Source organism: Rhinoraja longicauda, chromosome 23 (genome assembly GCF_053455715.1).
Source record: "Rhinoraja longicauda isolate Sanriku21f chromosome 23, sRhiLon1.1, whole genome shotgun sequence".
In the NCBI taxonomy this organism is placed as follows: Eukaryota; Metazoa; Chordata; class Chondrichthyes; order Rajiformes; family Arhynchobatidae; genus Rhinoraja; species Rhinoraja longicauda.
In genome coordinates this window covers 9916109-9941018 of record NC_135975.1, presented here as the reverse complement: position 1 = coordinate 9941018, position 24910 = coordinate 9916109, and the positions used below count along the sequence as shown (strand labels likewise).

Below are 24910 nucleotides of genomic sequence, written 5' to 3'. Positions count from 1 at the left end.
GGTGAATTTCGATCATCCCGCGCTAGGGCTTGGACAGTCGGCAGCGGTGACTGCGGATGGTTCAACAGCCCCGACTGAGGGTGAACAAAGAGGTAGTTGATTGAACTTTATTACCTTCCATCACAGTGAGGAATGTGGAATCCGCTGTGGTGGATGTTTATGTTAAATTTTATTTTATGTGGCTGTGTGTCTTGTTGCTTTTTACTTAGTATGGCTGTATGGTAACTGAAATTTCACTGTACCTTAACTGGTACATGTGACAATAAATTGACCTTGAAATCTTGAGTTAGTTCGATTATCAAAATCTGATACAACAACGCGATATGAACTCGTAGTTAAGAAATGTAACTAGGAGTTCACATCTTAGCTCTCAGTTACACCATGTAACAACGAAAATATTTAGAGCTCTTAACTTTGAGGAAAGCAAATAAAGCCTAATGACACCTGCTCAAGAACACTCATTTCTTTTGGGAGAAAGAGGTTTGTATTTAATAGTGATGGTTGGAATAAAGTTACAGGTAACCCATGTGTGTAAGGGACACAAGTGAAACATGTTCTGCTGATGGTGTGAAATTAGTACATCCGTGAAAGCTGACTTCTGGAATGACTACCTGTTTGTATGTGTGCAGGAGTTTGAAATATTCTCCAGGCTCCTGCCTCGAATGAATAAGCATATGTAAATAATTGAGGGCATCTCCCTTGATGGCTGGAATGAATTTAATCAATGCTTTGTCTTGTGTCTGCAGGTACATAGATACATATACAATAGGTGCAGGAGTAAGCTATTCGGCCCTTCGAGCCAGGACTGCCATTCAATGTGATCATGGCTGATCATCCACAATGAGTACCCCGTTCCTGCCTTCACCCCATATCCCTTGATTCCGCTAGCCCTAAGAGCTTTATCTAACTCTCTTTTGAATGCATCCAATGAATCAGCCTCCACTGCCTTCTGAGGCAGAGAATTCCACAAATTCACAACTCTCTGTGTGAAAACGTTTTTCCTCATCTCAGTTCTAAATGGCCTACCCCTTATTCTTAAACTGTGGCTCCTGGTTCTGGACTCCTCCAACATTGGGAACATGTTTCCTGCATCTAGCGTGCCCAATCCCTTAATAATTGTATATGTTTCTATAAGGTTCCCTCTCATCCTTCTAAATTCCAGTGAATTTAGTGAGATCTGTAGGATGTTAGAATATATAGTTCGTAATTGTAGGAGCTGAGCTCAAACTCGCTTCTGGATTATGTGCAAGATTAAGGCCACTTATCCAAGAAGATAGTTGCAAAGATGAAAAGAAAATGATAGGTTTGACACCAAGCTTCATAATGAGATATTAATCTAGATGATGAAATCTGAAAAGTAAACTGGAGATTTTAATGCCTGATTTTATCTTAGTCACTTAACCACTCACCCACATGTTAACAGCCACAAGCTATTGTGGTGTTTCCCCGGTGTTATCATCTGCAATGCATTGAATCCCTGATTCTTCATATTAAATAGCGGAATTTCCACAGATTAATTTATAACACGAACTACAAAGTAATAGTGAATACTATATATTATTTTAATTATATTATGCAAACTCCTTCAATGTTTCATTTGACAAAAGCACATGTTCTTTAGGGAACTAAGGGGATCTTCAGTTAAGGAGATGCTTTGGATCATCTAAGGTCGAGTGGAAATGGTGTTAAGGTGGCATTAGGACATCCTGGTCTTGGGCAGGGATGGGCCAAAACCTATTGAGAATAAATTAGTGAGACATTTGGGCTAATGTGACAGCATGAGACAGGTGGAAGGGAAGGGAAGATGTAAATATGAAAGCACTTCATTACAACAAAATATTCCAATAAATGTTGGAATAGCAGTGATTTATACAGGGGGCATCTATTGCACATGTCAAAATGAATATCAATAAATATCAAGCCTAATTTTACACAAAATGTTTATTTATTTTATCTTCAATAGATGGAGGTGCAAGGGAACTGCCAATTTACTGTTTGACTTGTTTTATACTAAAGTAAAAATCCCTTCAATGGACTACCTCTGTGGCAGTTCCTCAAGCAGAAACACCCTAACCCAATCGACCATTCTTCATCCATATAAATTAGTTGTTTAATTGATGTTGCCCAAAAACCTTTTAAGCAGATATCCATTTTTTCCACATGAAAAGTAACTGCAGAGCTGTGTGTAAATACAGGTTGACTTTCATCATGTCCCACTCCACCCCAGGCCACTGGAGATCAACTCTGGAGATTCATCTATCACTTGTTAACTCAGTATCCATCAAGAGGGAAACATGTCATCTTCACAATATTTGAAATTGAAAAAATTGCAGATGATGGAAATCTGAAATAAAAACAGAATCGGCTGGAAACATTCAGTAGGTCAGGCAGGTAATATCAGTGGAAAGATGAACAGAGTTAGGGTTTCAGATCAAGGATTTTCTCATGTGTTTTGCACTGTGCTTACAAGTCAGAGACTTGGCCAAGATGGATCTCAATTCGCAATACTGACCGTCAATGATCATTAAACTTTGTTTCTTTTCGTTTGTATGGTGATCCGTTTGTTCCTCACAGTCTCCGGGTTCTGTGGGGCTTGTTATCTGAGGCTGCGTGGGACCTTTTTGCAGTTAATCTGCAGAGATTTGCAAGAAACCGTACAAGATTGATTGGAGCCAAGGGCTTGTGCCTTGTAAATTCATTGAATAAAGCTTTTTTCTTCCTTCCCTTTTAGAGAAACATAGAAAAAAAAACTTGGGGAACCCTGAATCTTTGATGAATGCCCCAATGATCAATGATTTTATTTATATCTATATGTATATATATGTATATATGTATATATATATATATATATATACACACACACACACACACACACACATGTAAATATGTATATGAAACCGTACTTTGTTATTTGTAAAAGCAGCCATATCATTTCCTGCCAATATTCTAACATGCATCAGGAAACCACGTACATTCTGAATAAATCAGAATTTGGCAAGCTGCTTAAAGAAAAATGGACCACATTACTGAGAAAAACTAGCTGCAAGCATGCCAGAGCTCAGGATTAAGAATCTGAAAGTTCTACAATATGATAAATTCCTCATTTCTCCATCCTTGTCCAAAAAAAATGCATTAACTGTCACAACTTTCTCTTTCATTGGGGTACCTCTTGTCAATGAGGGTATCACAAAGCTAATAAGTTTTGTGCATGTTCTGGCGATACTCTGCAAAGATCTCAGAATCACAGTGATTAGTGGTCTGAACAGCAATGCCTAATTGTGCTAATTTTGTTGGTCTGAAGTGGGGCGAGGTATGTAAATTAAATCAGAATTCAGGTCGTAATTACTCTTCAAAGCACATCTTCTCATAGAAACTGGCCAACACATGCTCAAGGCTGTCAGGGATGCTTCCCACCACACCCATGCTGAATAACAGGTCAGCAGTTGCAGAAAAAGGGACATAAAGGTGGTGTGGGATATATGAACAGTGGGGTATTTAGAAGAACTAGGCAAAGGCCTTCCATGTACTTGAGTTTCCATAATTTGTTCAAGCCAGAAAAACGGATCTCATTCCTATTATATAAAGACACGAACCGAGACAAAAGTGGGACACTACTAGAAGAATTCAGTAGACAATGATGGGTGACTAACCAGAGAAAAAGGACTAACAATTATCACAGTGCAAGAAGTACCAGAAGCAAAACAGATTGTGTGCTGTAAACAGATTAAATTATAATTTCCACTTGAAGGTGTTCCCACTACTGAGCTTTTAATCAGAAGAAAGTCATTCATGTAACTGTTGAAGAGGAATGAGCTCAGCTGACTGCCCCAAGGACCTCCTGCAACAAAATGCTAAAACGGGAATAAATAATCTCCAGGAATCACATCAACCTTCTTTTGTACAAGGTATACTTCAGCCAGTGGATCAATTCCCCTCATTTCTACGAGACTTCATATTTTACCAGGATTATAAACAATCACAATAGGATCACCCTGGGAATTCAACTCCTCAGTTCATGTTTGATCCAGGCAATAATGAAGTTTAGAATCAAGCTGTCTGGCAAAACCTAGAGCCATCGTTAAGCAAGTTATTGATAAATGGTAGATAGACACAACCATAAGACCCTTGAACCACACTGCAACCTTAAACACACCAAACTCCAGAAACTGTGTAGGAAGGAACTGGAGATGCTGGTTTACACTGAAGATACACACAAAATGCTGGAGTAACTCATCTCTGGAAAGAAGGAATGGGTAACGTTTCAGGTTGTGAGCCTTCTAATTGATTCCATTGTCAATAATACTTTCCCAAACTTTACTAATGATTGAGAATGGACTTCAAGGTTAATATTGAATTTGACTGGATTTGTCCTGCTCTCTATAGGCAGGGCAACCCATATTCTTGGATAGATTCAGGATTGGTTATTGCACTGAAATAGCTTGTGTGAAAGTGTTGCTGGCAGGAGCACATCTTCAGTGCAACACCAGTTTGCTACCCTGCCCCATATACATTACTGTTTCCAATGCTCTCAGTGAATGGCTGCAAACACTTCGGCTTGCTTTTGACATTTATGTTGGCACCTGCTTTCACTGAAATGGAAATGCTCCAAAAACCTTGTCCCATGAGCAGTTTAACTGCCCACCATCATTTTATCCTCACGTGGAGGAATGGAAGCTGTATCCTGCTTGCTGCCAGTATTCCTGCATTGAAATCTCAATTTTAGATATGCCTGGGACATTTCTGCTAGCTCACTGATTCGTGGCTAGTCCCCTGTTTAAAAGCAATGAGTTGACGGGTTATGATGGCATGAATGACTTTGTAGCTGGTCCATCTCCGGCTCTGACAACAGCTCGTGGATATTCAAAAAGGAACATTTCATGCAATAGAATCTTCAAGTTACTTTTACGATGTTCAAAGAAGAATAGGATCATGCATTATCTATTTTGCACTTTGCAGAAGAGCTGTTTTATAAATAGAGTATTAATACACCAATTATAATTATTTTTCAATTATCAACAACTGCCAAATCTCACCCAGTTATTTAGCAAAGTATATATATATATTCCTTTTATTTGTCCCGCACCGGGGAAATCTACAGTGTTACAGCAGCAAAGTGGATAGCAAGAGATCATTATAAATAAATCATTCATTATAAATAAATAAATCATTCATTATAAATAAAAGTAAAAACAAGGATAAATTGTCATTGGTTTACTGTATATTCCTTAACTGTTACTGTTGACTCGCCTGCTGGGAGCAGTGCTGGTTGTGCAGTCTCACAGCAGAGGGAAGGAGGGACCTCCTATATGTCTCCTTCACGCACTTGGGGTGGAGGAGTCTGTCACTGAAGGAGCTACTCAGTGCAGTGACAGTGTCCTGCATGGGGTGGGAGCCGTTGTCCAGCAGCGATGTTAACTTTGCCATCATCCTCCTCTCTCCCACCGCCTGCACTGAGTCGAGGGGGCAACCCAGGACAGAGCTGGCCTTCCTGACCAGCTTGTCAAGTCTCTTCCCCATCGCCGCTGAGATGCTGCTGCTCCAGCAGACCACTCCATAGAAAATGGCTGATGCAACCACCGTGTTGTAAAAGGTCCTTAGGAGTGCCCCCTGCACTTAAAAGGACCTGAGTCTCCTCAGCAGATAAAGTCTGCTCTGGCCCTTTTTGTATAGCGCATTGGTGTTTTCGGTCCAGTCCAATTTATTGTTGAGGTAAACACCCAGGTACTTATAAGAGTCCACCCTCCCGATGTCCATTCCCTGGATGTTCACCGGTGTCGGGGGGACTTGGCTGCGCCTGCGGAAATCCACCACCATCTCCCTGGTTTTCCCCGCGTTGATCGGGAGGCGGTTCCGCTGGCACCAGTCCACAAACTCCTTGATCAGTTCTCTGTACCAACACTGTAGACCCCAGGACCGTATCAATATTATTTAAGAATGTTTGCATGAAGACTGCGAACATAACTCCACTTTCCTTTCCTCTCCAGAAGTTGTACCTCAGTGACATAATGCTTAAAGTATATCCCCAAATAGGTATTGAAGCAAAAACAACCAATTCTCTCTTGTGCAATCAGCTTCAAATTGCTGCCTATTGTGATCGTCTGAATCAACCACAATCAGGATGAATATTTTGCCCCATGAAAGGTCAACAAAATCTATAATACATATAGGTGACTTTACTCAAAGATATCTAGCAGCACAATAACACCTCATACAGCACTAATCTACCCTCATTTCTTATAAAGAGACAACAGTAGCCTCACTACCAGTTTTAATTGTATGGGTTGTGGTCATTTTGGGGTTCGTTAACTGGGGCTTAGTATGTTCCTGCTAAAGCTGCAGTATAAGTTTAGCTGCACTTCCACTGGATTTTGAGTTTGCGAGCTAGAATCATCATGTACGTACAAATATTGTCTGTGTACTTTCAGGCAAATCCAGGCCGTCTGTCTGAGCCATGAAAACTGCTGACGAGGAGATATACATGCTGTTCAGAGGAGGGTGAACAGCTGCAATCTGTTAACTTTGGGGAGGAAAAAAAATAACAATCAGCAAACTGTACGATATTAATATTCCTAAAAAAAGGACCAAGATTTCAAAGCAGATCTGGGGACAGGAGTGATTTGTTAGGTTTCACAGTTCAATTGTTTTCTACATTACACATTTGCTTGCCGTTTCATTTTCTGAAGCTACACAGGTGGTGTTCTTCAATAGAATAGATTGTTTACACTGAGACAACTCTGGTATCTTATTTACTGTGGGTCAAGGTTTATATTCAAGCAATATTGCAATGATTAAAATGCATTAAGGTTGAAAGAACACACCCTGCGCCACTCTTTGAGGCTCCATGCAAACCAGCATTCATTCATCTGCTTAGTCAGCAATTGAAGTTGAGAGGCAAAAGATCAATTGGACAAGGGGGGTAGCTTAACCACATGGCACCATATAACTGCCAATAGCTGCTCAGTGGCAGTACGTCCGTGCAAAGTGTCCCTCAATTAAGGAGAGAAAGAGAAAAAAACTTGAGCTTTGGTTTTAGAGTGTTGAAACTCACCTAACAACATTCTAAATCAGCAATCATTTTAATTTCTGGGTTCCTCAACACACGCTGCACTCCAATTTCCCACTGCATTGCTTGGGTAGATAATTTGTGCCTTTTGAATTTTAGTTTTGAATTTAAAGATAAACACTTTGTGAAAATAACAGCCTCTAACCTCATGGTTGACCTTTTGGGCATTCTCCATTTGTGATCAAACTCAAAAACCTCATTGTGTAACTGCATTTTGGGTGCCAGAAAACATGTTCATCAGATTTAATACTTCTGCCCACATCAGCTCAACATGGATGGGATAGGTTATTATTTTGATTTCTAAGTGCTCCTGATTCAGTTTTTTGGTTTACAATCACCTGGCAGGGTGCATCGTGGAAACATATTCCCATCCCAAATGTTGCCGGTTGATGTGTCACAAGGCTGTTCCTAGATAGACACAAAATGCTGGAGTAACTCAGCGGGACAGGCAGCATCTCTGGAGAAAAGGAATGGGTGACGTTTTGGGTCGAGACCCTTCTTCAGACTTCAGGTCTCTCCAGAGATGCTGCCTGTCCCGCTGAGTTACTCCAGCATTTTATGTCTATCTTCGATTTAAACCAGCATCTGCAGTTTCTTCCTACAAAGGCTGTTCCCAACCTGGTTCACCTAATTAGATCAACGTGTCCTCACGTGGAAACATGTTCCTTCTGATCCTGATCAACCTTATGAAAAGCACCAAGCTTTCCTAATTTAGTATATCTTCTCAGTTCAGCAATTGGCTCAGGTGAGACAATTGTTCACTCCGAGTTCTGGTCTGAAGATTATTTCCAACTTCAATTGGTCTACTACTGGCAGCCGTGCCATCACTTATGGAATTCTTAAACGGCAGAATTTCTTCTCTCAATTTCTGAACCTTTCATTTGATCTGTAAGATACTGCTTAAAACGTATCTATTTACCAAGCTTTTGAACAACATTCCCCATTTCTCCTTTAATGGGCCAGCATAAAACGTTCGGTCGTACTCCTGGGAAGTACCGTGAGAAGCTTTACTGTGTTACGGGTGTTAGACTAATGCAAATAGTTGCAGCAGCAGGAGCTGGCACATTTAAACATCACTGTTTCTCAGGTTTGACCATCGTTCCTGACTGATATTAGTTTCTCAGTCAGCGATAAATTAAAGTTAAAATACTTGTAGCACAAAGCAAACAACTGGAAGAACTCAGCATCATTGAAGGGAAAAAAGTTGTTGACATTCCAGGTTGAGATCTTGCATTCAAATTAGGTTTTATGCTCTAGATTCCAGCATCTTCAGTCTCTTGTGCCTTCATAAAACCTTTCTACTTGTTTTTAACAATTTCTTGACCATACCCCAGCCCCATTTCTTGAGATTTTCAATCTTACCACTTGAGCACTATGGTGCCCTGCATCTGAGATTTGTCCCAACTTATCAATATATAAAGCTGATGTAAGAAAATAACTGCAGATGCTGGTACAAATCGAAGGTATTTATTCACAAAATGCTGGAGTAACTCAGCGGGTCAGGCAGCATCTCAGGAGAGAAGGAATGGGTGATGTTTCTTGTTTAAATTGATCCTGAAATGTTTCTCTTTGATTCCCTTTGATCTTGCTGCGTTTGTGGCTCAGCACGTTTTTATCAAGCTTATCCGTGAAACATGCATCAGGTTAGGTGCATTCTAATGTTATCATGTCGACCATCAAATACATTAATAATGGACTCAGTCATTTATTAAGGCACACACAATGCAACTAACACCTTCACAAAAGCCCAAACATCAGAACACATTAGTGAGCTAAATGCTTCCAATCCTTGGAAGAGTAAATTATTAGCAAATGCTCCATTGAACAACTGGTTTGTTTGGAAACAGACATCTGAATTCCTCAACTCTATCCACATGTAAAATGATTGGTATAAAGTTTAGTTGGCTCAAAGAGAAAGTGCTTGGAAAAACAAAAATATCTATCATAAGTAGGCTCTGTAATTTTCCAACACAGATTCATTCTCTCTCCCCTTCTCTCCCCCCCCCCACCCACCCACCCCACCTCCTATCGTCTGTGATATATTTGTGGATCAGATTTTTTTAAAGTAGTTAATTCACAGTCAGCTCCAATAGGAACAATATGTCTAGTCTTTTAATACTGAGGATTCAATTCATAAAGAGTTGAAATATATAATATAAACTTTGTGATCCATATTATAATGAAGTTAATTAAATGGCAATAAATGGATATGGTGGAAACGGAATCAAAGAGTTCTTAAATGTTATTAAATTTTGAACAATTTGGCACCAGAGTCTACTCTTTGAATGACTATTCAGTGTTTTCTTTGCATAATCTTTTTAAAACCATTGCTGAATTTCTGTAGCTCAGTGATTTAGCAGACCAACCCAGCACATTAATCTCTTTCAAATGTCGTTTTAAAATATCTAATTGATGGCTTTTATACTTACACGGATTATTATTTGAAATTTTAATCAGAATATCAGTAGGTGGCCGTATATTGGATGGATTGTTCCTCGTTCTGCACTTCAACTTCATTAATAATCAGTAGTTGCCATTTTTTTTGCTATTCAACGACAATTAACAGTGAGCTTAAACATGCAAGTTAAATGCACACAAAGATGATTTTAAATTTATGTACCCTGGATTTGTGGCAAGAAATGAAAGAGTTTTTATGCAACTGAAGTGTGCATGTGTAGTTCAAAAGCAACATGACCTCATTCAGTCATTTCCACCGCTCCATCTTTCCATAATTTTAAGGTGCGTAAAAATAATTGCCAAATGAATTTCAGCAATTCACATTTTCCAGCAATTTATGAAAGGGGCTTATATAGATTTTGATTTCCTCGATGAGGGTGCTGGTGGTGGAAAGGAAAAAGGGAATAAAGTAACTACATTTGGCATGTAATTAATTCAGCTTTCTTCGTTTTATTGTTTAAAACTGAAATAAAGCACTTTCTCTTTGAGCCAACTAAACTTTATACCAATCATTTTACATGTGGATAGAGTTGAGGAATTGTAAAGGTAAGAAGACACTAATGGGAGTTATCTACAGACCCCCAAACAGTAGCCTGGATATAGGGTGTAAGTTGCAGCAGGAATTAAAATTGGCATGTAACAAAGGTAATGCCACTGTGGTTATGGGGGATTTCAATATGCAGGTAGACTGGGAAAATCAGGTTGATTCTGGACCCCAAGAAAGGGAGTTTGTAGAGTGCCTCCAAGATGGATTCTTAGAGCAGCTTGTACTAGAGCCTACCAGAGTGAAGGCAATTCTGGATTTAGTCCAATGAACCAGATTTAATAAGGGAACTCAACGTAAAGGAACCATTTGAAGGTAGTGACCATAATATGATTAGTTTTAATCTGCAATTTGAGAGGGAGAAGGTTAAACCAGGAATGTCAGTGTTGCAGTTGAACAAAGGGAACTATGAAGACATAAGAGAGGAGCTGGCCAAGGTCGAATGGAAAAGGATCCTAGCAGGAAAGATGGCAGAACAGCAATGGCAGGAATTTCTGGGCATAATCCAGAAGATGCAGGATCATTTCATTCTAAAGAGGAAGAAAGATTCTAAGGGGAGTAAGAGGCAACCGTGGCTGACAAGGGAAGTTAGAGATGGAATAAAACTAAAAGAAAAGATGTATAACATAGCAAAGAGTAGCGGGAAACCAGAGGATTGGGCAACTTTCAAAGGACAACAGAAGGTAGTAAAAAGGGCAATATGGGCTGAAAAGATGAGGTACGAAGCGAAGCTGGCCAAGAATATAAAGAAGGACAGTAAAAGCTTCTTTAGGTATGTTAAGAGAAAAAGATTAGTAAAGACAAATGTGCGTCCCTTGAAGGCAGAAACAGGTGAAATTATTATCGGTAACAAGGAAATGGCAGAAGAGTTGATCAGGTACTTCGGCTCTGTCTTAACTAAGGAAGACACAAACAATTTCCCAGATGTACTGGAGGACAGAGGATCTAAGGAGACAGAGGAACTAATAGAAATTTGCATTAGGCAAGAAATAGTATTGGGTAGGCTGATGGGACTGAAGGCTGATAAATCCTCAGGACTTGATGGTCTGCATCCCAGGGTACTCAAGGAGGTGGCTCTAGAAATCGTGGATGCATTGGTGATCATTTTCCAATTTTCAATAGATTCAGGATCCGTTCCTGTGAATTGGAGGGTAGCTAATGTTATCCCACTTTTCAAGAAAGGAGCGAGAGAAAAAAACGTGGAATTATAGACCAGTTAGCCTGACATCGATAGCGGGGAAGATGCTGGAGTCAAGTATTAAAGACGTAATAACGGCGCATTTGGATAGCAGTAAAAGGAGTGGTCCAAGTCAGCGTGGATTTGTGAAGGGGAATTCCTGCTTGAATAATCTTTTGGAATTCTTTGAGGATGTGACAAGTAAAATGGATGAAGGAAAGCCAGTGGATGTAGTGTATCTAGACTTTCAGAAAGCCTTTGATAAGGTCCCACATGGGAGGTTGGTGAGCAAAATTAGAGCACATGGTATTGGGGGTAGGGTATTGACATAGATAGAGAATTGGTTGGCAGACAGGAAGCAAAGAGCATTTTCAGAATGGCAGGCAGTGGCGAGTGGAGTGCCGCAAGGTTCGGTGCTGGGGCCGCAACTAGTTACAATATATATTAATGATTTGGATGATGGAATTAGAAGGAACACCAGAAAGTTTGCAGATGACCACAAAACTGGGTGGCAGTGTGAACTGTGAAGAGGATGTTAGGAGGTTGCAGGGTGACTTGGACAGGTTGAGTGAGTGGGCAGATGCATGGCAGATGCAGTATAATGTAAAAGGGAGGTTATCCACTTTGGCGGCAAAAACAAAGAGGCAGATTATTATCTCAATGGTGTCAGATTACGTAAAGGGGAAGTGCAACGAGACCTTGGTGTCCTTGTCCACCAGTCACTGAAAGTAAGCGTGCAGGTACAGCAGGCAGTGAAGAAAACTAATGGCATGTTGGCCTTCATAACGAGAGGATTTGAGTATAGCAGCAAGGAGATCCTTCTGCAGTTGTATAGGGCCCTGGTGAAACCACATCTGGAGTATAGTGTGCAGTTTTGGTCTCCTAATTTGAGGAACGACGTCCTTGCTATTGCGGCAGTGCAGCGTAGGTTCACGAGGTTAATCCCTGGGATGGAGGGACCATCATATGAGGAAAGATTGGAAAGACTGGGCTTGTATTCACCAGAGTTTAGAGGGATGAGAGGGGATCTTATAGACATATAAAATTATAAAAGGACTGAACAAGCTAGATGCAGGAAAAATGTTCCCAATGTTGGGGGAGTCCAGAACCAGAGGCCACAGTCTAAAAATAAAGGGGAGGCCATTTACAACTGAGGTGAGAAGAAACTTTTTCACCCAGAGAGTTGTGAAGTTGTGGAATTCTCTGTCACGGAAGGCAGTGGAGGCCAATTCACTGGTCGAATTTAAAAGAGAGTTAGATAGAGCTCTAGGGGCTAGTGGAATCAAGGGATATGGGGAGAAGGCAGGCACGTTACTGATTGTGGATGATCAGCCATGATCACAATGAATGGCGGTGCTGGTTCGAGGGCCAAATGGCCTCCTCCTGCACTTATTTTCTATATTCTATGTCATTCTGATCGAGATATAAAAGCTGCTGCTCTATCAACTAATATGAAGTGAAAAACAAGTTTTTGAAAGAAGTGAAGGGAGGGGCAAAAGTAGTAGACTGGGAATGGGAGCACTTCAACTCCCCCTCCCATTCCCAGTCTGACCTTTCTGTCATGGGCCTCCTCCAGTGCCATAGTGAGGCCCACCGGAAATTGGAGGAACAGCACCTCATATTTCGCCTGGGCAGTTTGCAGCCCAGTGGTATGAACATCGACTTCTCCAACTTTAGATAGTTCCTCTGTCCCTCCCGTCCCCTCCTCCTTCCCAGATCTCCCTCTATCTTCCTGTCTCCACCTATATCCTTCCTTTGTCCCGCCCCCGACATCAGTCTGAAGAAGGGTCTCGACCCGAAACGTCACCCATTCCTTCTCTCCCGAGATGCTGCCTGACCTGCTGAGTTACTCCAGCATTTTGTGAATAAATACCTTCGATTTGTACCAGCATCTGCAGTTATTTTCTTATATAACAAAAGAGTGACATATTGACTTCAAACAGCCCTTCCCTGTGGAATCATATGAAGGTGTGAACAGACAAATCATCTCAGCATGGAAATAATTGGGAAACCATCAACATATTCTCAAGTGCAAATCCAAGAAAACAAAATGCAATTCCCTTTTTATTGAGATACTGGAAGGCAGTCAATTCTAAATTATGACATACTCGAGTAATGACAATGCTTGAAAAGACACTACAGCAATCCATTCTGTTGTCCCCATTGCTGCAGAGCAGTAGTGAAATTAAGGTTAACAATTTGTACGGCCAAGTAAAGGGAACACTCTACACACGTACACACCGAGTTCGTGCCTGCACATATTTTGGAGACTGAGTGATAACAGTGATAACACTGGTTTCAGAAATAATTTTACTTGCCTGAGCAGATTATTTAGTCTCAACTGTTGGCCTTTATTTCAAAGACAAAAATAACATATCACTTAATTTTACACATGACCAGAAAATTCAGCTCATCAAATATCTTAATGATCCATTAAGTAATAATTACAAATAAAGCTTTTGTAAGACAAATTTAGGTGGTCTCTTTACCAGATTCCAGCATGACACAATTATAATTAGTATTGTGTGAAATGAATGCTCTTTGACAAATTAGATTTCCATTGGGTTAAAGTTTTTTGGACACAAAATCCTTTGGTCCTGGTGAATTCTGTGCACATCAGGTTCAGTAACGCTGGGTCCAATATGCAATTTCTCTCATTTCGGGCATTTGGATTTCAGAGGACCACCTTAGCACGGGATGATTTAAACCAGATAAAGGCTGCAAATGGAACAACTTCAAAAACAGAAGCCAACTCCAGACAACCCAGGGAGAACCCCTGGGATATGTAGTTTATTACTGCCATCCTTCCATCGACAATACAAGAGGTTCAAACCTACAGCAGCCACACAGATGTCTCCATTGGAAGACTTTGTTGGCATTCCCTCATCATTGAGCATGTGACTTGAATTCCAAGCTGAACAGAAATGAATCCAGTTTCAAGAACAGGACAATAATGATCAACGATCATCAATATCCAAACCAAAGAGGAACAAGCAGTAATACGACCCACCCCAGGCGTCCCTCCCTCTCTACTAATTCTAATGGGGAGATTCATTCCTATAAAACAGCATTTTAGCAAGTTTTTTGGTCATCTAACTGATGTGGTTTGGCGTCTACTTTCCAATTAAGTGCTTATAATTGTTTTACCTGTATTAAGAGCTTTATGATTGGAAGCTGTTAATTCCAACATTTTATTGTGCAAAGCATTTTTAACATTGAAATACTACTTTTGGAGACCCTATATCATCTCCTAAAATATGGTATCAGCTAAATGGAAAAATGAGTTTCCTTTGCAAAGAGTGCATTAGGCAGCAATGAAATAAATCAACTCAAGGACAGCAAATTATAGAAGATTGCATCCTCACGATCCCGTGTGAAAACAGCTCAGAAATTTGATTGTGCAAAACTAAAGCTTAAAGATCTATTATATGACAGGACACAAAAGATAAATGGAAATTCAGAATAACTCTCCTCAGTTCCTTCAAATGTTGTCTGGTTAAATCTAAAAATACTATAAAGCAGGATATCATGACCATCAGCTTTCCACTGACTCATTCAACCAACATCCACAGGTATAATTTTCAAACAGCTTCTACAAGCGTGTTTTATTAAAGAACTGAATAAGATCCTCGTATGAAGCAGTTTCGTTTGCGCCAGGAGGGAGGGAAAGGAAGAGGGGTAGAGGGAGAGGGGTAGAGGGAGAAGGGGAGGGGGAGAGGGAGGGGGAGAGAGAGGGGAGAGGGGGAGAGAGAGAGAGAGAGAGAGAGAGAGAGAGAGAGAGAGAGAGAGAGAGAGAGAGAGAGAGAGAGAGAGAGAGAGAGAGAGAGAGAGAGAGAGAGAGAGAGAGAGAGAGAGAGAGAGAGAGAGAGAGAGAGAGGGAGGGAGGGGGGGAGGGAGGGAGGGGGGGAGGGGGGGAGGGAGGGAGGGAGGGAGGGAGGGAGGGAGGGAGGGGAAGGAAGAGAAAGGGGAAGAGAAAGGGGAAGAGAGAGGGAGAGAAAATGGAGGCACATGGAAAGTAAGAAAGAAAGATAAAGGGAAGAGTTGGCAAGTGTGACTTTGAATAATTATGCAGTAGTTAGACATTATAAATGGATGTTAATCCCATGGTCTATGTACAGTGCCTTAATTTATTTTTATATGGATAGTAATTTTAAAAATATTTACCTGCTACTATTTCCATCAGTAATCATCATGGGAATTTCCACTTGGGGATATTTAAATTATCCCTTGTCTTCAAAAAACATTCTATTTAAGGTTCTAATTGTTTAAATCAATGTTGCTCAACATTCTCCAATAAGGGTAATAAACTGCTGGTCACCGACTGAAAAGGGAGGAAACCTTCAAATCTATCCCAAGGACAAAACAAAATTATCCATCAGCTGCAGTTATGCATCTGACAGGAGGTTATATTTTAAGAAACTAACACTCCAGTCAAATAAATCTTTACTTCCTTGTCTCAGCAACGGCACGGAGAATCTCCTGGAAAACATTCCATGTTTGCTGGGAAATGAACCACTGGTTTGCCTGGATTCTCCAAAAATACAAGCCCGCCCATACTTAGGAAGAATAATGCCTGTTAACCGTGCTTCTTGCTTCTATTCCAATCACGAGTGCATATTATTTCCCTGCCAGGTTTGAGCTTAGTATTTTTTTTTGTCAAACACTTCACTAGTTCAATAGTGCTTTATTGTCACATGAGTGAAACACAGTCAAATTATTTTCGAGTTGCCAGATTTGGCGCCAATTCTGAAGTGGCCGGTCCGTGTGACCGGTTTTGTAGAGCATCGCCTGATCCAGGTGAGCCTCTGGAACGTTCAGTGTATTGGCGGTCTTCTTTTCACATTGGCCGCCTTGAGGGCGAGGGAGGCAAGACCCCAGTTCACTTTCCTACTGGCTTTGCTCCTCGTGACCGTCGTCGCCGGCTCCCTCCTCTTTGCTACTCCGGTCTGTAGCTTCCCTTCTACAGGCCGTGACCCGTTGGGTGAGTTCCTAGACCGTGGCAGCCATGCCTGGACCTCTGAGCAGGTTCCCGAGAGGTTTCCTGAGAGGTATCATTTAATATCTCTCTGTTCTATGGTTCTACACAAAGATCGCCAAGCTGATCTATAATGGGGTCTATTCTTTCCCTAGCCACCCTTTTACTCTTAATGTATCTGCAGAATTTCTTGGGATTTTCCTTTGCTTTGCCTGCCAGATTCATTGCATGTCCTTTTTTTCCCCCATCCTGATTGCCTTCATAAATGTACTCCAATACTTCTTATATTCGCTAAGGGATTCTCCTGATTCTAATTGCCGAAATCTGACATATGTCTCCTTCTCTTTCCTGACCAGAGTCTTAACATCACTCATCAACCAGCGTTCCCTTAATTTGTCAGCCTTGCCCTTCACCCTAAGAGGAACACACTGCCCCTGCACTCACTCTTGGGAGCCTCCCACTTGCCAGCCGTCCCCTTACCTGCAAATGTACTCTCCCAAATGGAACCCCGCAAGTTATATTGATTAAGGAAGTCTTCTTGGACACATTTAACAAATTCCACCCCATCCAAGCCGTTTACACTATGGGAGACCTCCTCTAATTCACACCGACTATAGAGAGGCCTATAACACAGTCCCAGCACAGCGTTATTCCCTTCCTATTTTTAAGTTTTACCCACATAGTCTCACGAGATAATCCCCCCAAAAAAACCCTCTCTGCACACTTATCAATGCAGCTTCCATGAGAGATTATGAGATCGTAATTAGAAACGAGAATTTTTTGACTGATTTTCCCTTTTTTTACTTCAGAGTCAAGATTACCATTGGGGTGTTATTGAAAATGAAATCAAGTCAACTTTACAGACTGGACTTGAAACATGGAGCCCTCTGATCGAGAGATTACAGTGATACTGGAATTCATTACATTATAAGCAATAACTTATAACCTACCCATATATGCATAAATGCCATTATTAAATCAGCCCATCCCTTAAAATGGTATGTGCCCACACAGAAAAAAGAGAAAAGCATTCAAGTCTAGTTTTACGATTTCAACGGAATGTAAAAACTGTACGATTAGTTGCACTCCATTAAGTGCTTTAAGATTAATGCAGTTGCCGAGGCTATTATGCACGTCTGCTGAAAGAAACGACAAAACTTAAGTAATTTCAAAATCTCATTAATTTTCCAGAAGTATACAAAGGTATATTTGATTTAAAGAAGCCTTCGAGACAATTTTCTTTTCTTCAGCATATCATTACTTATATAAAGCATATTGTTATGCATTCCTTATAATCGCGGTCCCGTTCTGCGCTTTAGTAAACAGTGAAATCATTTTGTTATTATGGCACCTGTTCAAGCATAAAATTCCATCCAGTCCTGCCTGTGCATGTGGGTTTGTGACCTGATGTTGTCCTATCGGGCAAAGGTAATGCAGGGCGAGGTTTACTGAACGAGTTCGGAAAATCAAACATTCAGCAGAGCAGGCAAAGTCTGTGACAGGGCTTTTCCTCTGCGGCGTTTTTCAAAAGCTCTCAAGAATAATTTGAGAAATCTATGGGTTGCTGCAACTGCTTCGGCTTACTCAGTTGCCACCATCATTTTGCAATGCTGATGTTTCACATCAAATCATCTCCATCTTTTAATGCTTTTCCTCGTGTAAGCAACAATTAGCCTTTAAAGGCCAACCCCTCACCCACCAACCTCAATCCCCTCACGAGACCTCCTTAATTGAAATAGAAAACTGATGCCAGAATTATGGGGTCCAATTTATTAAAATGTGAAAATGACGAATGTTCTTGAAGCACTGCAATCTGAATGCGTTTGATTTTGGTGCAGTTGCAGCACAGCAGTCCTCAAAGGATTAACTGCTTTCTTAACCTTGAGAAATACAGAAGCATTCTTGCAGTCTAAAAATATCACATTGCCTTTCGTATTTGCAACAGGACACAACAGCATTAAAATCAACTGCAAATATTTTCTTTCTAAGATACGACTTCTCCCCACCACAAATCACCACGACTAAATTATAACACAGTGAGAACTGCATTGTTAGAGCATTGATCAAAATTCCAAAGGAATTCATGTACAGCAAATTACTTTTAAGTGCAGTTAATAAGTTTACAGACAAACATGGGAATCATTTTATATACGTCATCGTAAGCAATAATGTGAGGGTCTGGCTACAACATAATTGATTGAGTGAGGAGCTTGTCTAGAATGTTTCAAGGCCTTTCTTGTTGATTCCTTAATCAAATCTATAACATCGGCTTCTGAATGCGTCAGTGAAGATTGGCACTTCCAATAATATAGCATACATTCAGGACTGCATTAAACTCTCAGCTAGATTATGCTACTTATCAGTCTCTTTCACTCAGAAACAATAATGCTATTAAGACAAGCAGTCACATGACAAATATTGCAAGCTTCATCCGTTGCAATGTAGTGATATGTGAAAACTGGAAACATAAAGGACGTTGGAACACTTCGTGAAATCCGAGTAGATCAAGTGGAGAATGCAGTCAGTCCTTCTTGGGAGTTTTAAGGTATACTAGACGGGCATGCACCCGTTGGGTGCAAATCTCTGCTGCGGGCAATCCTGCGGGCGCGGCAACCCCCGTTGGGTGGAAACCTCTCCAGCGGGCCCAGCAACCCTACCGATCCGTGGACCCGTTGCCAGGCGGGGAGTGTGCGGGCGAGGGGGGCACGGGGAAGGGGAGAGGGAGGCACTCACGTCGGCCCCGGGCGTCCATCGCGTCGGCCAGAGCGAGTCGTGGACCCGAAAGCTCTACCGCAGGGGTCGGCCGTGAACGGTGGCGACCTGCGGGCTGGGCCACCCTCCCGCAACTGACGATCCTGCGGGCTCGGCAACCCGTGGACCTGTTGCCGGGCGGGGAGTGTCACCCGGGGTTGTGGGCGGGCGAGGGGGTAAAAGGAAAAGCTCGACCTCGGCCCTATGCGTCCAGCGCTGCAGGCAGAGCGGGCTGTGGAGCCGATGCCTCTCCTGCAGCTCGGCTGAGAACGGCGGCGAGGAATGGCGGCGACGGCCATCTTGTTGGACCCTCTGCCGCTGCGCTGCACCATGGCAGGAAGGTCAGCCGCGGGGCACGCCAGGTCGGGCGCCAGTCCTCCTGCTGCTCCTCCCGGGGGGGGGGGGGGGGGAGCGCATTTATTAAAGTTTATTACGTGAATTGTTTTTAAAAAGTAACAAAAGTAGATTTATTCAGACCGCGGGGGAATGGTGAGTAGGGTGGGCCTAAAATTGTCGTGCTATCGTGTACCATTTTTTTCTGGATGGAAACTGCACAAAGAAACACGGGACAAACAAACAAACAAACGGGGGAACAAACATACAGGAATTGGAGAACAAACAAGATGAGAGCTTTATTAATATATATATATAGATAAAATTGTGGTTACCAAAGGGCCACTCGTCTGTTCTTGAAGTGCAGGCTTATGAACAGATCAAATGGAAAAGGTCATAGGGCTTCCATTTTGGCTGCATTTGTTACTTGATTGAGTGTGTATTTGGTAAAGACAACAGGTCCGCATGCCATAAAATCAAATGAAGTAAGAATAAATTTGCTATCATCTCGGTTGAATCCAATCACAATTCTACTACCTACCTAGAACTTGCTTAAAATATATAATGTGCACATAAAATGTTTCAATGAGTCATTCATTAAGCACACGACCCTTGAGATGTGCCAGGATTGGAAAAGGGCTGACTAAGAACAAAAACATAATCCTAACAGAGTATATTGTATCTACATCAATTGCAAGGCATAGGCCAAGGAAAGAGGAATTAAAAATGACACTGCGATACAGACCTCCCTTACGCAGCTTGTGTGTTTATCACAATTAAATCTATGCCTGTCCTTGGCCAGAATCAGACAGTAACCTTGATGCCAAGAAGCACCTTTGCTGCAGCAGTGCTTTGCCCCATCAATTGTAGCAAAAACGCATGATATCTCATTTATACCACATACTGCAGTTTCAATGGAAATTATGCAGTCTTGACTTCCAAACATTCAATTTACAAATTTTCTTTGGGTACACGTGTCGATTTATGAAGCTATTGAACGCTGCCACAAGGAATGCACCAGTTCCCATTCATATTGATATTGTGCATCCTCCCACGCCATTCTATCTTCATGACGATCACGGCTCTGCTTGCTATCATGATTTATCACAACTTACTTTGTTCATTCTTCACGCTGGATTCAAAACATCTTGGCAGTTCCGATGACCGCACCTCCTCTAACAAATTGCTGAAAACTATAACCATTAATATTAATGGTTAAAATATAATTAATATAAGTGGAAACAGTGAGTATTTGATAGACATTAGCCATTTGTTATATGTTGAGCATCAAAAGTGCAAATAAGCTGACAAAATAAAACTCAGTGACCGAAGTGTTATTCCTGCAAATGTTACAATGGGCAGATATGTTTCAATGGATCACTGCTCCCAATGACTACAGGCCTGTCGCACTGACCTCTGTAGTCATGAAGGCCTTTGAAAGACGTGCTGGCCCAGCTGAAAAACATCACAAACCCCCTGCTGGACCCTCTGCAGTTTGCATACAGGGCCAATAGATCAGTCGGTGCATGACACAGTCAACCTCGGCCTGCACTTCATCCTCCAGCACCTAGACCGCAAGGGGACCTATGCCAGGATTCTGTTTGTGGACTTTAGCTCTGCATTTAACATCATTGTGCCAGAGCTACTACACTCCAAACTCTCCTAGCTGACTGTGCCTGAACCCCTCTGTCAGTGGATCATCAACTTCCTGACGGACAGGAAGCAGCATGTGAGGCTGGGAAAGCACATCTCGGACCCGCAGACCCTCAGCATGGGAGCACCGCAAGGCTGCGTACTCTCCCCTCTCCTTTACTCTCTCTACACCCACGAATGCACCTCCACAGACCCCTCTGTCAAGCTCCTCAAGTTTGCGGATGACACAAGCCTGATTGGACTGATCCAGGATGGGGAGGAATCTGCCTACAGATGGGAAGTGACACAGCTGGCGTCCTGGTGCCATCGCAACAACCTGGAGCTCAATGCTCTCAAGACAGTGTAGCTAATTGTAGACTTTTGAAGAGATCCCCCTCCCTTCCCCCCACTCACCATCAACAACACCACAGTCACATCTGTGGAGTCATTTAAGTTCCTTGGAACCATCATCTCCAGGGACCTTAAATGGGGGGCCACCATCGACTCCACAGTCAAAAAGGCCCAACAGAGGATGTACATCCTGCGGCAACTGAGGAAACGCAATCTGCCAAAGGCAATGATGGTCCAATTCTATACTGCTATCATTGAGTCCGTCCTCACCTTCTCAATCATGGTCTGGTTTGGCTCAGCCACCAAGCATAACATCCGGAGGCTGCAACGGATCGTTCGATCAGCTGAGAAGGTTGTTGGCTGCAACCTTCCCCCATTGACAAACTGTACACTGCAAGGGCCAGGAAGCGAGCGGGCAAGATCATCTCTGACCCCTCTCGCCCTGGCCACAAACTCTTTGAAGCACTTCCCTCTGGAAGGCAACTCCGGACTGTCAAAGCAGCCACAGCCAGACATAAAAACAGCTTTTTTCCATGAGTAGTAGTTCTACTCAATAACCAAAGTCTGTAGTCTCGTTTTTGCTCTGGTTTATTTTCACCCTCATGTTTAGACCGTAATGTTGTATCCTTATTGTTTTGATGTGTTTATGCTTTATTTTTAATTGTTAACTGTATGTTTGTGTTGTCATTTGTGAGCGGAGCACCAAGGCACATTCCTTGTATATGCACATACTTGGCCAATAAACCTATTCATTCATTCATTATCATTATCATGAAGAAAACGGAAAAAAAGGTCAAGTTGGGATTAGAAGACCATCAAGTCTGAAGATAATCCAGGAGAAAGCAAGTCTAGAAAGAATGGGACTAGGATGATAATAATAATAATAATATTCATTTATTGTCATTGCAACGAGTACAACGAAATTTAAAAAATAGCCAATCCTGACGGTGCGTAAAAACATATATGCAATAAATGCAAAAACAAATAAATACAATTATATTAAGTACAAAAGTTTTAACAGTGTTGCCTAGTGCAGAAAGTAGTGTTCAGTTCTCGTATGGCCCTGGGGTAAAAACTGTTCTTAAGTGCCAACATATATTCAAAGGTATCACAAAAAGCTGGAGTAATTCAGCAGGTCAGGCAACATCTAGGAGAGAGGGAATGGGTGACGTATCGGGTTGAGATCCTTCTTCAGACTGATGAATGGTCTCGACCCGAAACGTCACCCGGTTCCCTCTCTCCTAGATGCTGCCTGACCTGCTGAGTTACTCCAGCATTTTGTGATACCTTCGATTTGTACCAGCATCTGCAGTTATTTTCCTACACAACATATATTCAAACCTCGTTTGAACGTTTTGAAATATGTGCATAATATTTGTCTTGTGGAAAGTGTAGATAACGTGTAGTTGCAGAACGGAGCAAAAATGAATCAATGAGAAATGCGGCTTCTCTCCTAAATAGGTGTTGAATGTAAATCAGACATGGCTCTTTTGGAATGATCATCTCAAGGGACGAGAAAATTGCTCCAAGTTTGAAGGGAAACAAAGGTCCCTTTAGTCTTCTCATACATCTGCAATGATACAGGAGAACATGTGATCCATCCAATCCATGATAGCTCCCCGAAGCACAATCCCAGTGATCCCATTCTCTCTTTCCTTATTTTCCTCTTTCCCTGCAACTCATTCTGTCTCACACATACCCATTAATTTTCCTTTGATTTGTTTTGTAATGAAACTAAATCAAGGGGCAATGTATCGCAACCAGCGAAGCGAGCCGCAAATCTTTAGGATTGGAAAAGGAAACACCCAGGGGAAGCCCAAGTGATCACACGAGAACGAGCAAACTTCTAGCAGCCAGTGGGTTGTAATATTAATTGATGCATCACCAGCCTCTCCTTGGAGGCGATGCTCAAGGTTAAACTCCTCTGAAGTCTACCATTTGCTGAGCTCCAATGGCCCCATATAATCCTTCCAAGATTACTTGGGGCCATCTCTCCCCCTTTATCAAACACTCTTACGCAGGGAATAATCTGGATAACCATGATTTTGGGCACTCTGTTAATATGTCCTTTCTATATTCAAGGCTTACAACCCATGGCATCTAATGAGATGTCACCAACCACTGTCAGAAATTTGGAAGAGGTCAAATGTCACTGACAACATCAGTACCCCTTGCAACGATGAAATAATGCAACTGTGAATCATGAATAGAGAAAATTATAGCTAGAGTGTGCAAGATTTCCGGTGGATTTCTGAATTTGCAAAATCACCAAAAGACATTAAGTTGACAAGTGGGGCTGGATTTGAAGACGTAGAATTATTGAAATTTCATGTGAAAGATTGGTTTGATTTTGAGTAACGGAAGTCACATGAAATAAGATGAGATTTATATAACTATAATACCATCAAAGCAGCTCAATACAAAAAGACTTTCAGAGATGTCTTTCTACATCATGCAAATGAAAGCCTTGTTTGTCCAATCTGAGGCACTGTCTTAACAATGACCATGTGATAGAAAATGGTGTGCTTTACCCCAAGGAATTTTAACAAGAGAGAACTATTCAGATTTCCACTGATACAATATTTAAACCTATTCATCAACCAACTAGCAGAAGCCAAGGGAAGTTTTTGTTTTGGTTCTTAATTTACAAATTTTTACATAACAAAACTTTTTTTAAAAAATAGAGATACAGCGCGGAAACAGGCCCTTCGTCCCACCGAGTCCGCGTCGCCCAGCGATCCCCGGAAACATTAACACTATCCTACACACACTAGGGACAATTTTTACATTTTACCCAGTCAATTAACCTACATACCTGTACGTCTTTGGAGTGTGGGAGGAAACCGAAGATCTCGGAGAAAACCCACGCAGGTCATGGGGAGAACGTACAAACTCCGTACAAACGGCACCCGTACTCAGGATCGAACCTGAGTCTCCGGCGCTGCATTCGCTGTAAGGCAGCAACTCTACCGCTGCGCCACCATGCCGCCCGTTATATAACTTCTTCCAGGAATACAGCCCTTTATACCGTAAAACACACTGACATTATTCAAAATATCCCTTCCTTCCCCTCATGCTATGCATTCATTTCCTGCATCAACATTGAAATTGCTTTTACAAAACCATAAAAATTAAATCATGATTCTGGTTAAGGTGCTAACGAAGCACAACCCAGCTTTGGGTTTCTGCCCCTCAGCTGACGGAGACTCTTAACGTCAAGCACAAAGAAGTGTGGCAGCGTTCACTTCTATTACAACCGATTTCTTCCATTTCCCCAGTGGTTCTTGACTATGAGTGAACTGCTGAACTCATGTGGCCTTGGGGCAAATCTGAATTACTGCTGGCCTAGCTGGTCTCAGCCAAAATATGACTCATGGGCAGTTGCATTGAAAGGTAAATCGTATCTTTGAATTCATGCAGAAGTGGGAAAGCTTCTAATTAGCCAGAAAAAGAAGAAAATATTCAATTTTATAGTTCCATTCTCAATATCCATGTTCTCCAAAGATGTTGCTTGACCCATTGAGTTACCCTGTCTTTTTTATTCAATTTTATAGAATGCAGAAAGGCATGTCAGCCTGGCATCAGAGCAAGTTGTGTAGGAAAATAACTGCAGATGCTGGTACAAAT

At 41.7% G+C, this 24910-nt stretch overlaps 1 protein-coding gene across 1 annotated transcript in view; it reads right to left on the bottom strand.

Annotated features, from left to right (window-relative positions):
- The window catches only part of snd1 (staphylococcal nuclease and tudor domain containing 1), a 734850-nt gene that overhangs the window by 267785 nt on the left and 442155 nt on the right, over positions 1–24910 (bottom strand). The window lies entirely within an intron of this gene.